This window comes from Cynocephalus volans, chromosome 5, assembly GCF_027409185.1.
Source record: "Cynocephalus volans isolate mCynVol1 chromosome 5, mCynVol1.pri, whole genome shotgun sequence".
Lineage (NCBI taxonomy): Eukaryota > Metazoa > Chordata > Mammalia > Dermoptera > Cynocephalidae > Cynocephalus > Cynocephalus volans.
Genome location: NC_084464.1, coordinates 29,933,470 through 29,949,921, shown reverse-complemented (window position 1 = coordinate 29,949,921; position 16,452 = coordinate 29,933,470). Strand labels below are relative to the sequence as shown.

Here is a 16,452-nt window from a genome sequence, read left to right as displayed (position 1 = left end):
TATGTTTAACTTTCAAAAAGATTTCTAAGGACATCTCACCAGGCTCCTGAGATAACCCAGATGTCACAGGGACAACTCAATCCATCGCAAACATGCCCTACCCCATCCCTCTTCCATGCTGGGTTCTGCCTCAAGAGTCCTTCCTGGCACTGCTGCTTCCATCCCCCAAACCCCAACTCTTCTAACAGGTCTTCCAGCATCCCACAAATCAGAAGTCATCTTTCTTGAGGTACTGACTTTCTGTCATCTCCATCAAATCCAGACTGGGATACAGAAGGGTAAAATGGGCCACCACATATAGAAACGACCTCACCATCGCACGTGACCCTCCACTCTGCTGGTATCACCCCTCAGAACCAGCCCCGATCAGCCTTGTAGTATAAATATTTCTTCTCTGGGTTGGAATCTCTTAATATAAGAGGCTAGGACTCGTAACTTGATGTGGTGGAAAATTCACTTTTGGCATCAGAGAGCCTTAATTTGAGACCCAGCCCCTTCACTGACAACCCATGTGACTCTGCCACTGGGAAGATTACTTAACCTGTCTGAGTCTCTGTCTTCCTATTTCCAATATATGAATTCATTCCTTCTTCATTCACTAACTTGAGAAAATTGTATGTGAATTGTTTTGAGCTGTGTTCAGTCAGTCTGGCTGCTGTTGATGCTACACAGATGGAGTAGATATGGACTGAGTCCTCAGGGCACCAGGATCTACTTGAGAGGACAAGCCAGCCCTCCAGGACACCAGGACACAAGGAACTGAGCAACTGCAGCTGAAAAAAAGCCTAGTGGGAACTAAAGCCATGGGGAAAGCCTAAGAATATCTTGAAGGCTGGCTCTGGGCTCTGACTTGGGGTGGTGGGGCTAAGTAAAGACAGACCCATAAAACCATAGACTCTGAATGCTGAGTGGGACCAGGACAGCTCCTGTTCTGTTCCCTCATAATAAAGTGGGAGGTCCCTTGGCTAAATGTAAGGTAGGAACCTTTCACTGAAAAGGAGCTCCCTCCCCAGCCTTTCCATGGCCCTTTCTGTTGGGGAAGCTCTTTCTATTCCTGTGTCCCCATGCTGCCCTTTTGCTCTTGTTTAGGCGATGGAGGAGGCAATGGTCAAAGAGCTTCTACTAGCAGTCCTCCAAGGGCCACATCTTGGCACTGAGAAAAGAAGAGCCAGCAGGAGACCCTGCTGGCCAGGCTACTCCAGTCTGGGCAGGGTTTTCATGGTCCTTTTGCCCCTCCATCAGGTAAACATATTGCTCTCCTTGTATCCAGAACATATAAAGAATTCTTAAAACTCAACAATAAGAAGATCAATATTGCAATTTTAAAATGGGCAAAATATCTAAATAGACATTTTCCCAAAGAAGATATGCAAATGGCCAATAGCACATGTAAAGATGCTCAATGTCAGTCATCATCAGGGAACTGCAAGTCAAAACATCAACAAGATACCACTTCACATCCCCGAGGATGGCTACAACCAAAAAGACAGATAATTACAAGTGCTGGTGAAGATAATGGAGAAGTTGGAATCCTCATACATTGCTCGTGGGAATGAAAAGTGGTGCTGATGCTTAAAGTTGTTTGGAAGTCTCAAAGGATGAAAGGGCGTTACTCCGAAGAAGAAAGGGAAGTGAAGGTACTCCTGAGCCTATGCCTGGCAATGTGCAAGGACATGCAGGCATTAATGGCTAGAGAAAATTTATTGAATATTCACTGTGTGCCGGGAGCTAGCTAACAAAGCACAAGAAACAAGGGATTGGTGAGTAGTTAGAAAAAGTGGTAGACAGAGCTTGGAGGGGATCTGAGAGATGTTTAGACTAGGCAAGATTTGAGTAAGGATTAAATGGATGGGGCTTTGGATGGAAAGGGAGAAGCTAGGATGTCTTAGATTCTTGCTTCAGGGTAGGGTAGTGCCAATAAAAACAGACACAGGGAGTGGAGGTGGCCGGTGAAGAAGAGGAGCTCAGTGTTAGGTGACCTGAGTTGGAAGTGCCCACGGTGATATTTAGATGATTGATTGCAGCAACAAGCAGGAGCCTGACACTCAAGGAACTCCTAGAATGGAGCTATAAGCATTATCTACCCGATAATAATACCTGCCTCGGGATTCTTGGGAAGATTAAAGGAGATGATAAAGTGAACTTTGTGAATTATAAAATGATGCTGAAGTGTCACTGTTATAATTTTTCTCTGAATGCTGCATAGTATTCATCATTGAAATCTGTATCCAGTGAGTGCTTAATCTGTGAGTTATGATTCCAAGTGCCACCACCTCTTCTGTCCCCTAAACATATTGACCATAACATCTCACACACCATACGTCCAGGACCATGCCACGAACAAATAAACTGCAAAAACAGTATTGGCTTAAAGCATAAAAGAGGATACCATTTCACCTGGTCAGTTATTTCTCACCACATGACTAGAAATACTTCACTTTATTAAATCCTGTCATTTCGGTGTTAAGAACGCCATGTCTCTCTGGAAAAATGAGTAATTAGGTTTGCTGAAATTCCTTCTAATCTCAAAATTCATTGGCATTCATTGTTAAGATTTATGTATGAATGAATGAGAGATTTAGGACCTCTCTTAAAAGAAAAGGAGAAAAGAAAAACCCTAAGGATCAACTTGTAAGTGTTGGGCAAGTTTTTCGCACAGAAGTTTTCAACTAGTGAGAGTGCGATCATTTGATATAGAAATAGCCAGCTGATCAATTTGGCCCACACATCTCCTCCAACTTCTTCATGTGTCTCCAGCCTCCTGGGTCTACTTTCAGACTTGACTTCAATTTATTACTTTAATAAAATCAGAGTTGTCAAGTAGTACTATGGATGACCAAAAGACTACAGATTCTTCTTTTTTGGTCTCTGGACCAGGGAGTCAAAGTAAAAGGGAAAACAGAGAAAGCAAAGTGAAAATAAAAGAATAGTAGGAGTGGGAGAAACAAAAGAGGAAAAGGGAATAATGAAAAGCATTAAAAAGAGGCGGGTGCTACCAGGGATGTTCAAGAAAGGGTAAGTACACTTTAGCCTATCTCTAAACTGTGTTCAAAACTCAAAAAAGCAGCCACCTGACTCTAAAAAATAAACAAAAATAGCAGGTGAATTGAGGAAAAAAATAAAAACTTTAAAAAGGGACCCATTTGGCAGTAAGATTCTGATTTTTTTCTTCTTTTTTTCCTTCAAGGTTGACCTGAGACAGAACTGTGCAGAGGGTGCAGGCAGCAAGCGTGCTGAGAGAATCCCCTCTTTTTGGCCAGGGGACTTGGAAAAGGAGTCCCTGCAAATAGAAGAGTATGGGAAAGACCCGGTTTTTTTTTTCTCTCCTAAGGGTGGCTGCTTCACAGAACTGCATGACAGCAGTACAGGCAGCTAAAAATTTCTGCAAGAGAAACCTGCTCTTACTGCTAGGGGAGTTGGGCGGAAAAGGGCCCTTGTGTTCCAGAGTGTGGGGAGAATCCCTGCTGTTTCTTTCACTGCTTTGCCCTAAGGATGGCCCCAGTCTTAGGGAACTAAACTGCTGCAGCCAGAGCAGCTAAAACTTCAAGACAAATCCGATCTTTCTGGCCAGATGAACAGGAAAAAGGGCTCTCAAGGGCAGGAGCATGTGGGGAGAAGCCCAGAGAGGAAGGAAATGAAGAAGGGGGTGCCCTGATCCTGTGTAGGAACCAGCACAAGTCCCAGTCTCAACCCTGATGTGTGGGACAGTCGTGAGGGTTTTGAGAACTGAGCTACAATGTATACCACTACTCAAGTCCCAGACTAACCCCTAAATAGGACATGCATGGAATCTAAAGCAACACAGCAAAGGCTTTGAAAATTCAACTAAGGCTGGAACTATTGCCCACAGAATGTAAGACAGAACTGTGTTGATTGCCTGGTAAAACAAAAAACAGCATTTTCCAAAGGACCCAGAGTCTTACAATATAATACTCAAAATATCCAGAATCAATCCAGAAATATCTGACATGTGAGAGACGAGGGAAATGTGATCATTTCTCAAGAGAAAAGACAATCAACAAATGCCAACCCCCAGACAACACAGATGTTACTATTATCAGACAGATTTAAAGGAGCTATTTTAACTATGGTCCAGGAGATAAAGATAAACACTGTTGAATGGAAAGATAGACGTACCCAGTGGAGACATAAAAAGTATAAGAAAGATGCAGTAACTGAAATCAAAAGTGCACTAGATAGGCTCAATAGCAGAATAAAGACAACAGAGGAAAGTGTCCATAACTTGATGATACAGATTTATCCAGTCTAAAGAACACAGAGAAAAAATATTGGTAAAAAAATGAACACAGACTGAAATGCCTTTTGGACAATACAGGATACTTCAAAATGTACGTGGAAAAAAAGAATTTCTTTCCATAAACTTTTTGAAGTACCTTTGTATTAAAAGATCTAATATTAGTGTAATTGGAGTCCCAGGAAAGGAGAAAGAGATTGAGGTGAAAATCATATTTGAAGAAACAACTGGTTCCTAAGGCAGGAGCTAAGGGCCAGCCCCCTCCACCTGGATGCAGGCAAGGACCAAAGCACACCTGGGATCCTGAGGCAGGAGCCAAGGGCTGCATCTCTGGGAGCACATGCAAAACACCACTTCTGTGCAGGTGGCCCACCACAGCTACTGCTACAGCCATGGCTGCCACAAGAACAGCCGACACCACATCAGTAGCCACAACTACCGTGCAGGCAGCCAGCCAGACACTCAACTACATTGACACAAGAAGAGTCTCCAGTGGAGACTGGAAAAAGAGGACATCTCTCTCCTCAAAGCTCATTCCAAAGTAATAGAAGAAGCAAGTGCTCTACCAGATGACCAGACATCAATGTAGAAATACTAGAAACATGAAAACCCAAGAAAATATGGCACCACCAAAAGAATACAGTAATTCTCAAATACCAGAAATTGTAGAGAAGGAAACTTTTGAAATGACTGAAAAGGAATTCTGAGCAACAATCTTAAGGAGACTTGCTGAGGTAGGAGAAAACTCAGTTAGACAACACAATGAAACAAGAAAAAAACTCCAGTATTTGAAGGAGGAAATTTACAAAGAGATTAGTACCTTAAAAAAGAATGTAGCATTTTGGGCCGGCCGTGGTGCACTCAGGAGAGTGCAGCGCTTGGGAGCGCAGTGGCACTCCCGCCGCAGGTTCGGATCCTATATAGGAATGGCCGGTGCACTCACTGGCTAAGCACAGTGCGGACGAACCCACGCCAAGGGTTGCGATCCCCTTACCGGTCAAAAAAGACAAAAAAAAAAAAAAAAAAAGAATGTAGCATTTTAATGTAGGTGTTTACAAGTATAAATCTTCCTCTAAGGACTACACAAGCCCTGTATCCTATACATTTTAATATGTCATGCTTTGATTTTTATCAAAAAGTTCTCTTTAACTTTTCTGTGATATTTCCTTATACCCATTGTTTATTTAGGAGAGTTGTTTGATTTCCACACATTTATGAATTTTCTAAATTTCTTTCTGTTATGCAGTCAGAGAACATATTTTCTATGATCTTAGTCTTTTTAAACGTATTAAGACTAGTGTGTGGGCAAAAATAAAAAATAAATGATTAAAAAAAAAAGGATGGCCAAAAATTTCCCAAACCTGGTGAAAGCCATACATTCATAGATCAAAATATTGCTGTCTGTCTGGTTATTACATCTGTGCACGTGCACACACACCCACACACTCACAACCTTACAGTGTGTGTCTCCAAAGGGCAGGAAAATTAAAATGAGTAAACTGAAGATATGACTGCCTAAAAAGAAATAAAATGTGATGGGTTATTCTTCCCTTTGGAGAGGGGTTGTAAGTATCAAAATTTTCAATTTTTAAATGTCTTCCCTAAATCCAGCAGAACAAGGAGTCATTAGAACTATGCCAATCAATAAATTGCTTCAAATACCAATACTAAATTAGAAAAGGTTTGCAACATTACTAAAATTGATTTTTGGTTAGAAAACATGGGCAGGGTGAGCTACAAAAGGAATTTTCAAAATTTTACTTGTATATAGCCTAGAAGAATCTTGTAAAACCCTCTTGCAGATTTTTAGATTTACATATAAAAACTTTCACTGAAATGTGAATAGTTGCAAGGAGTGTAACTTCCAGCACCTTGTAAATATTGACATGTAAAAGTAAAACTATTTTATCACTCATTGAAATATGTCTGATGATATTCATCTTTATTCATGTTAAAAGAAAACAGGAACAAGCTGCTCTTTAACAGTCACAAATTTCACACAATTCCATTTTTTTTCCTCTTTGAATTTGTATTTCTATTCTTCTTGCCCTATAGGAGTTTATCCTGATTTTATATATTTTATGCTTTACTGTACAGAGGTAATGCACTGTATTAAATATGTAAAGTCTTATCTACATGGGTTTGATTACAGAAACTAATAAAAGTATTCTCTAAATAATGAAAAACATATTTGTACTTATTAACCCATCATACTTTTCTGCATCAAAAATATGTTTAAATTTAAAGCTCTTCTGATACCATTGTCACTATTAATAGAATGCAACTTATAAAAACAACACAATATTTCAAATTTTGACAAATAATTACTAAATGTATATTAAAAGCGTTTGAACACTTTTGTCTTTCAATTATTTCATGCATATGTGGATAAATATACTTATTACTAAAATGTGTCAAGGTTGAGCATCGACTTGATTCTCATTTTTATCAACGTAATGTTGGGAAGCATAAATGAGGAGATGGGAATGAATAAAATTTTGTCATAGAAATGTCACTCAATTCTTGGAACTCCTTCTGACTTATCTGCTAAACATTACATGGTGATGAAATATCAAAATTATTTTAATCGTCAGTGTAAGGAAAAATTTGGACAGACAAATTTGGTGAGTTCACTAACTACTCACCGTCTGGGTTATCTCAGCCACTCCTAGTCTTTGACTAGGTTAGTTTACAACTCTGCAGAGACAGAAGTTAGCTTGTAGAAAACTGATAATTACTGTCTATAGGCAAGTTAATAAACTATCCAGCGTAAGTTCAATTGACTTCCCTCTTCCACTCTAGAAGAAACCAATTTCACATCTACTCAGCAAATTCACTCCAGTATTGCTACACATGGTCTCCTTTGAACCAATTGTAACTCTTTCTGGCTCATTCATTTTTAAAATAAGTTTTTAAATGTTCATTTTTTATTGGCATGGGTCATGATTTCATCCTCTTTTAAAGTTTATCCTTTAACATCAGTTTACCATTTGATTAGAGTGCCCTTCAATTTTGATTTGCTTTTCTAAAGAAAGATTTGGAAAACATTTGATTTACAAAAAGATTCTGTTCAGGCATTAGAATTATTTCCTTTTTCACCCCTGAAACTAAGCTGTTATTCTAATATGTCCCCCTTTTTTGCCCTCTTTTCCTCTTAGATTTTTACATCCTTGGGCAAAGTAATTTATTAAAATGGATTAGAGACAGATCTTTTTGTAAAATGGATTAGTAAAATGAGTTAGACACAGGCTTTTTATAGGTAAGGTGATTATGGAAAAGGAGGTAGGAAAGACAGCCTGCGTCTCCATTCCAAGCCTACTTTGGGGGAATCTTCCCATCCTCCGGGAAGATCAGTCTTAGGAAAAAAGTACATATGAAAAATGAGGATTTGAACATTTATTTTTTCAAAACACCTGTGCATGTGTACCTTTGGGAAGTCATTGCACATAGTATGTGTATACAGTTTGAAGACTGCTGAACTAAGCAAAAAGCATAAAAATGAGTTCCACCCCTAATTCTATACCTAGAGACTCATTTACACTAACAAGCCTCTTCTTAAAGTATTCAATTACTGAAGAACTTTAATTAGATAACTGCCCACTTTCCATTCAGAAGAGACATTGATGGCACTGGGGTCCTAATAGAGGAGAGGCCATTCTGCAGCAGGATGGAAGAAGTGGGAGTGGAAGGCTGAAGAAGAAATGGAAGTGGAGGAAGACTCAAAATTTAAACTTTAAAAAAAAATTGCCTAAAACTTGTAGACTTGTAGGTCTGCATTACATCCCTGAAAATCTACAGCCACAGCTTCTAGCATGACTGCCAGGAGAAGGACTATCTGTGCTTAGTCTACCTAATGGTTAGCAACCAGTTAGATGGGCTTTTCCACTAACCTAACTCACTAGACTGATATTTGGTCACCTGAAGAGAGGTGAGCAGGGGTCCCAGGACAGTGCTCATTAGATGGAAAGATTATCCTTGTGTCTCACTGATCCCTCACCTACACACTCTGGGTAATACATAGGCTTCTGTCTTAGTTTGTTCCAGCTGCTATAATAAAATGCCATCAACTGGGCAGCTTATAAACAACAAAAGTTTATCTCTTACAATTCTAGAGGATGAGCATTCCAGTATCGAGGCAGATTCAGTGTGTGGTGAGGGCCTACTTTCTAGCTCATAGGTGGCACCTTCTTGTGTCCTCACTTGGTGGAAGGGGCAAAGCGTCTCTCTTGGGTCTCTTTTATAAAAGCACTAATTCTATTCATGACGACTCTGCCTCCATGACCTGATAACCTCCCAAGTCCCCACCTCCTAATATTTATCATTTTGGGCAAGAGGATTTTAACATATGAATTTGGGGAGGACATAAACTCTCAGACCATAGCAGCTTCCAAACTAAGATTACATAAAATGAACACCGCCAACTACATATCAGACTATAACCAGACTGAACTGTATATCCACCACTTAGAAGCCTCTTTTACCTGGTTTTGGAGAATCTGACCCACCAGTTTTCTTAGTGTGGTCCAATTTGACTGCTTCTTGTTGCCTTAGAGTAAAATAATCAATTTATCTCAAAAGAATCCAGTGATTCCTCTCTGAATAAAACTAAACAGAAACAAGGTGGGAAATAATGATGACAATCACTGGAGTAGATCCTTTGAGATCTCTGTTTACAGCTTAGGTATCATCTTCTGTTCATTTTTTCTTCCTTCACTGATATTCTGTTTTGCATCCCCACTGAGAGAAGCTGGGCCTACAGCAGTCACTCAACATAAAGGGAATGAATGAATAATAGATGGATCCCAGAATCCTCTGGGTTTCCATATGGAATGATGCAAAGTAATGGAGATTATTTTCTCATTAAACTGTGCACAAGTGTAAACACAAGACAACCAACAGGGTCTCTATACTACAAGGTCTATCTTTGCTGTCTCCAGAATCTAGCTCCTCCAGAGACTGCCATTTAGACCACCTCACTTCTATTTTCAGTCTCCCAGAGCCCTCCTGCTCTTTAATATGCCTTCCTATCAAAACAAAAGAGATTTTAGATCAGATTTTTGTATTGCAGATTGGCCTTTACATTCCGAGAAGCTGGGGGCTAACCCGAATCTCAAAGGTTACCTACTTCATCCATTCATTGGATGGTTATGTAATTTTAAGAAGTGGGGACTACTGTACCTTCTCCAGTTGGCTATGTGGTTAGAGAAGCCAGGATTATTAGATGTCTAATTTACTTAACAGGGCAGATGAAGTCCCTGTCACAATAATCAAAAGTTCTCTGGTTTTAGACGACTTCCTACGTCCCTTCCTATATAGGGCTGAATATTGAAAGGGAAACAATCCTATTACGTAACTTGTCAGTAAAAGAAGTAATGTTTTCTTCAAGTGGGAAAAGAGTCTACTAAAGAGGAAAACAAAACCAGATGGAATGCCCTCGGATATAAAATCTTATATAACAAAAGTACAAATATTGTATGATTCCACTTATACAGGTATCTAGGATAGGCAAATTCATATAGACAGAAAGTAGAACGGAGGTTACTGTTGGCTGAGGGGAGAGGAAAATCCTGAGTTATCATTAAATGGGTACAGAGTGTCAGTTTGGGATGATGAAAAAATTGAGATGGATAATAGTGACAGCTGCATGACAGTGTGAATGTACTTAATGCCACTGAATTGTGTACTTAAAAATGATTAAAATGGTTTTATGTTATGTATATCTTACCACATTAAAAACAATTAAAGGGCCAGCCCGTGGCTCACTCGGGAGAGTGCGGCGCTGGTAGTGCCAAGGCCATGGGTTCGGATCCTATATAGGGATGGCCAGTGCACTCACTGGCTGAGCGTGGCGCTGACAACACCGTGCCAAGGGTTGTGATCCCCTTACTGGTCAAAAAAAAAAAAAAAAAATCAATTAAAAAAACTCTTTATAATGGTCTGTTCTGATCTTGGGATACTTCCCCTCATCCTAAGTCCAAGTAGACATATCTGGAATGAACTGCAAAAGCCCATGGCCTGAATCAGGGCAAACCTAGACAATGCCCAAGGCTAAAACACTAGATTTCCAACTGGCTCACTGTTAACAGAATAACCACACTAATCATATTAGAAATACTGGAGCACCCAACAGAATGCCCAATACAAAGAAAATTTTAGTGAAGCTTAGTAACCACTCATGTACTTTGATTAAAGCATAACATCCCTTCCACTTAATAATTAAAGTTGTCATCCATCCCATCCTAAACCCGGTGATATAAGGGTATGAAAATGTTCATGAGTGATTGGGTTAAAAAGTCGTGCTGTGAAATTCAGTTGTGAAATTTTAGATTCGTGTTTTTCCAATAAAAAACAGATATGAAAAAATAGAATTTTACAATTCTATTTTTAAAAATTGTAACAGATATGAAAAAATAGATATTACAATTGGAATTTAAATAGGATGACAAGTCAGAATCTCAGATTATTCACTTTATCTTGGTTTGGGGGAATGAATAAACTGGGTGTATACCATCAATGTGTAAATCAGAAGGAGAATCAGCTAATTTTTTTTTTTTTTTGCCATTAAAATACAAGGCACATTTACACTCACATTCACATAGAAGAACTCCTGCATATGTGTGCCAAGACACATGGAAAAAGTCTCCAAAGCAGCACTCTTTGCAATAGCAAAGCATAGGAACCAATCCAAATGTCTGTCAACAAGAAAATGGCTAAATAAATTATGGAGTATTTGCCAAAAAAATATTATATAGCTATATGTGACAATAATAGATGATTCTGAAAAACTTAATGTTGAAAAGTGAGATTATATCTACCTTTTTTATAAACCAAAAAAAACAAGCAAACCTAAACACTATATTGTTTAAGAATACATGCATATGCCACAAGACTGTTTTACAATAAAACCAAGAAAAGATTAACACAAAATCCAGGGTTGAGAGGGACACAGTGAATGGCATAGGGGAAAAGCACAAAGAAATACGCAACAGGAGAGGTGATAACCTAGTTGTTTCTCCCAGCCCTCTGTTTATTTTCTTGAACAGCTTTGTTGAGATATAATTCACATACCATACAATTCACCTATTTAAAGTGCACAATTCAATGCTTTTTAGTATATTCTCAAATATGTGCAACCATGACCACAGTCAATTTTAGAACATTTTCATCAGCTCAAAAAGAAACCCTGTACCCTTTACCTATCACTCCCCTACCCAACTCCACCCCCAACCCCCAGCTCTAAGCAAACACTAATCTACTTTCTTCATAGATTTCCTTGTTCTGGGCATTTTCATATGAACGGAATCATACAATACATGGTCTTTTGTGACTAGTTTCTTTAACTTAGTATGTTTTCAAAGCTCATCCATGTTGTAGCATGTTTCAGTACTTCACTCCTTTTTATGGGTGAATAATATCCCATTGTATGAATATAACACATTTTGTTTATCCATTCGTCAGATGATGGACATCTGTTTCCACCACTTGGCTATGATGAATGGTGCTGCTATAAACGTTTGTATACAAGTTTTGTGTGGACACACAAATATGTTTTAATTTCTCTTGGGTCTATACTTACAGTGGAATTGCTAAGTCATATGGTAACTTACATTTAACCTGAAGAACTGCCAAACTATTTTCCAAAGCAGATGCACCATTTTATATTCCCACTACCAATGTATGAGACCTCATCAGATTTCACCACATTTTTACCAATACTTGTTATTATCTCACTTTTTGATTATAGCCATTCTAGTGAGTATGAAGTGGCATCTCATTGTGGTTTTGATTTGCATTTCCTTGATGAATAATGATGTTGAACATCTTTTCATGGGTTTATTGGCCATCTGTTCTTCTTTGGAGAAATATCTATGCAGATCCTTTGCCCATTTTTAAATTGGTTTATGTATCTTTTTATTATTGAGTTGTAAGAGCTCTCTATATATCATGGATACAAATCCCTTATCAAATATATATTTTAAAAATATTTTCTCCCATTCTGGGGGTTATCTTTTTACAACTATCTAGTTTTCAAGCCCTAGTTTCTAAACCTGGTGATGGGTTCACAGGTGTTCACTTGAATATAATGTTTTACATAGAATTGGCATATTATTTTATGTATATATAAAATATGACATAATGAATGAATGAAAAACAAAACAAAACCTCATGCATAAAGATGTCTGTTAGAAAATACTCAAAACAAAACAAATAATAATGCCCCAAATAATTTGATGCTATTTTTGAGGGTATTTAACTTAACTCTCAGAGTATTACTTAGTCTCTCAGAGACTCTGGCCCATTAATACTTTCAAAAGGTTCCTCTCCAAACTCTAGCACAGGGCCAGTGGGAGCAGTAGACTACAACCAGCAGGACAAACCCACTTCCCTTTGCTCTCCTATTCTTGTGTTTACCCCACCTGCCCCAAGCTAAGAATGGTTTTACATTTTCTAAATGTCTGGGGGAAAATGAAAAATATTTTGTTACTGGCGAAAATATATGAACTTTAAAATCAAATACCCATAAATAAAGCGAAACACAGCCACACCATCCCTTTATGTACTGTCTTTAGCTGCTTTTAAACTACAGCAGCAGAACTGAGTAGTTACTAAAGAGATGAGATGGCCTGCAAAACCCATATATTTACTACCCAGCTCTTTACTCAAAAAATTTGCCAAACCCTACAGTGTATCAACCAAACAAGTTTCTTCTCACTTCCTACTAGCAAAGACCACCTTGATAATCACCTTCATGATTTCTCATAGTCAACTTCTTTTTCTTTTTATTCTTAATAAATATTTATATGATACCGTGATTCTAACTTTACTAAGTATTTTTAGATTTGGGGATTCATAGAGAAGTAATCTTTCCTTGAAGAATGTGCAATATCTTCAAGAAGATGTTCCAGCCACATTCAAGCTATTGAATTAATTATTTTCACAAACTTTTATCACCTATTCATTACATGTGATGAGTCAAATACTGTTTGGTGCTGTAGGACCTGCCAAAAATCCCATCCTTGCCCTCAAAAGGCTTCCAGTCTAATTAGGATATAGTAATTATAAGACCAATTTCCCCTAATATCACTCTACTGTTGTAATCTTACATTAAGTGGGTTTATATATTTTACCAAAATTTCTATGGCACGTTCTTTAGATTAAAAGAAATCTATATAAGCCATAAAGAACTAGTACTCTGCAAACAATTCTGGTAAACTACGGTGCATAAGTTCCATCAGCTTCTGCATTCCCATGACTATATTGTATGAGCATAACGAAAGCATAACCTTGATCGTTTTGCTAAGTGCTCATCTCCACTATGGCTGTTTGGACCTAATCCTAGTTCAATATCCTAAATGCAGTCACCGCATTTACTCGTTTTAGAGAGTGCATCGATCCAAACATTGCTAAAACTTGCAGCATATTTGTGGTGCCGGACACCCCTCTGATGAGAATAAAGAAGAGCCCACGTGCATGTCTAATGATTTGCCCTGACAGTGATGCTAAGGCGGCTTCCTCCCCGGACAGCCCCCTACCCAAAGCCGTCAGAGGGCGTGGGGTGCCGTTTTCGGGGCCGTGCCTCCATCCCTCAGATGCCTTTGCATTTTTTAGAAGTGACTCATCGCTTCAAGTCAGGTTCTGCAGAGGAGAAGCCAGGTCGGTATCTTTCCAGCACTTTCCGACCAGGGTGGCTGTGGTCAGCCCCAGCCCAATGACACTCACCCCTGAACCCCGGGGAGACTCAGAGACGAGCGGGCGAGACCCCCCAAGTGAGAGCGGCCTGGCGCGGCGGCGCTCGGGTGGGGAGGCCGCGGCCCCGGTCAGCCCGGGGCCCGCTCCCGCCCGCACCCGCCTTCCCAGCGGCCGGCCGCGGCGCGCGGGGCCGGGGAGGCGGCGGGGGACGGCGCGCCGCTGCGCTGACCCACACGGCGCCCGCCGCCCGCCCCCAGCCCGTGTCCCCGCGTCCCCGCGTCCCGGCCGCTCCCCCACCCCATCCGCGGGGCGCCCCCCGCACCTGCACCCCCGGCCCCTCCGCACCCTCGCCGGGCCCAGAGCGCTCTGCGGTTACCTGCTCCGGTGCCCCGGGGTCCTGTCCTCGGCAATGCAAATCCGCGTTCGGCCACTCGCACCCTCCTCCAGCCTGCCCTCCCCTACTCCTCCCCTTCTCCTCCCCCCGATAGCAGTCGGTGTCAGTCACGCTGCTCCGGAGGAGAGTCGCCGGCAGCTTCCGGGAGCTCCAAATACGGACAAGGAGAGGAGGAGGGAGACGGGGGGAGCCAAGCCACGCGGGGGGAGAGTGCAAATAAAGGGGAGCAGATGGGCCGTGGGAGAAAAGACAGGGGTATGGGCAAGGCAAGGGAAAGAGCCGGCCTGCCAAGCGCCAGCCTAGGAAAGAAACGAATTCGTGCATCAAGCGGTATTGCAAAGAAGTCTGGAAAGATCCGGAGGCTCCTGGCTGGAGGAGGCACAGATAGGTTGGGTCCCCAGAGACTTGTGCAAATAAATGGGTAATGGGTCCTCTGGAAGCAAGAAACAGGAATATGTGTCCCCCAACCCTAATAGAAGGATAAAGGCTCTAGCAGGAGAGGGAGTTGGCACCTAACACTAGCTAGGCATCAGGATGGGTTGCGCTCATATCCCATAACATTTTTTTAAAAAGTATTTTATATACAGCAACTTAAAAAAAAAATCGTCTGATTATTTAAAAACAAAAGTAACCAAATCCAATCTACTTAGTAAAATGTATGTTTGTGGCCATTTCCTTCCAATATATTGATTATAATTGGAGGCTTTTCTTTTTTTGTTAACATTATTAGAAGGAAAGCATTGATTTTCAATTTTCATCAAAGTTGATTTCAATCTGAAAAAGTGGACTTGAAGCTCTTCCCTGAATGAATGCCAGGAAAATAATTGCAGACGAGAGAAAAAAGGGAGTGGAGGGAGGGTAATCGATATCTTTTTACAGCAAAATCTCCAAACAACAAACATGAAGATGAATCTCCAATATTCTCTGCTGATATTAAAATCTAATCCAGTTCTGTGCATTACAAGGCTTATTCTTGTCTACACTACATAAAGCCAGAGTCAGTCAGCATACCTCACATGCACATGCCTTGCATGTGGTAGGTACTCAATATATTTATATGGAATAATAAATGAATAGATGGATGAAGTATGTACATACTTAGAACATTCATATTCAAGGAATGCAAAAAAATAATATATTCATAAGAACCAAGTTGTGCGGGATCACAGGAAACTTCTAAGCATTCATTTGAATGACTTTTTTTTTTTAGCATTAACTTCAACAGACATCAATAGAGCATTTCCTTTGCTTTGCTAAATATATTTTGTACTGGAATATAAAATATTATGGAGTGAAAGAGCGAATAAGGCACAAATCCTATCTTTAGGTTTATAATATAATAGGAAGATGCAGAGAGTATAAAGATAACCACAGTGCAAGAAGACTGTAAGAAATGTCCTACGAGAAATACGAGCAAAGTTCTGGAAGCATGTAGAAGACAGGGAGGTTGCTTCTTGTACTGGAGATCAGAGAATGCTTCCTGGTGGAACTGAGGGCCGAGTCTTCAGGCAGAAATGAGACATTATGAGTGGATGGTGGAAGAAGAACTTTCAAGATGAAGGGAACAGCAGGGACAAAAGTGGAGAGGTGACAAAGGATGGGACGTGTGTGAAGGACTGTCTGTGCGCTTAGCTGGAACAGAGAGTTGCGGCAGCCAGGTATGGAAGGAAGGTCAGGCCCCGGCTGGTGGAGGCCTTCCACCTAAGCCTAAGGTGTTTGAGCCTTAAGTGGCAGGCCCTGGGAGACTATTAACAATTTTTGAGCAGAATCTTGCTAACTTTGGTTAAGTTGATAGTGCTGTATAGGACTGCAAATAGATAAGAGGCAGGGAAATCCACTAAGAATTAATTCACTAGTCTGGAGGAGAATGTAGTGAGCCTTAACTGGGTGCCTGAATTCTTCCCTTGACTAGACCCATCTAGCATCATGTCTACCTGCTATGTGACATCTCCCCCAATGGGGCCAATGCCTGGTGGACACTTCTTCCTTACAACTTTCTATTATTTATTGTCTATATTTTCCAACTAGACCTGTCAGTTGCAAGAAACAGGGTATTATGTCTGTTTGATCTCAAGGCTGACCCATAAAGATCATTGAATACATATTTCTTGTT

General features: G+C 40.3%; 1 protein-coding gene across 3 annotated transcripts in view; it reads right to left on the bottom strand.

Moving 5' to 3' along the window:
* The window catches only part of CAP2 (cyclase associated actin cytoskeleton regulatory protein 2), a 137,351-nt gene extending 122,931 nt beyond the window's left edge, over positions 1 to 14,420 (bottom strand). For 2 of the 3 annotated variants that reach the window (XM_063096988.1, XM_063096990.1), the window contains exon 1: positions 14,322 to 14,420. The gene's annotated coding sequence lies outside the window, so the exon portion shown is untranslated. Of the gene's footprint in view, positions 1 to 10,844; positions 10,948 to 14,321 lie in introns of all 3 variants that reach the window. The other variant, XM_063096989.1, reaches the window with a different exon arrangement.
* Between the last annotated feature and the right edge of the window lie 2,032 nt (positions 14,421 to 16,452).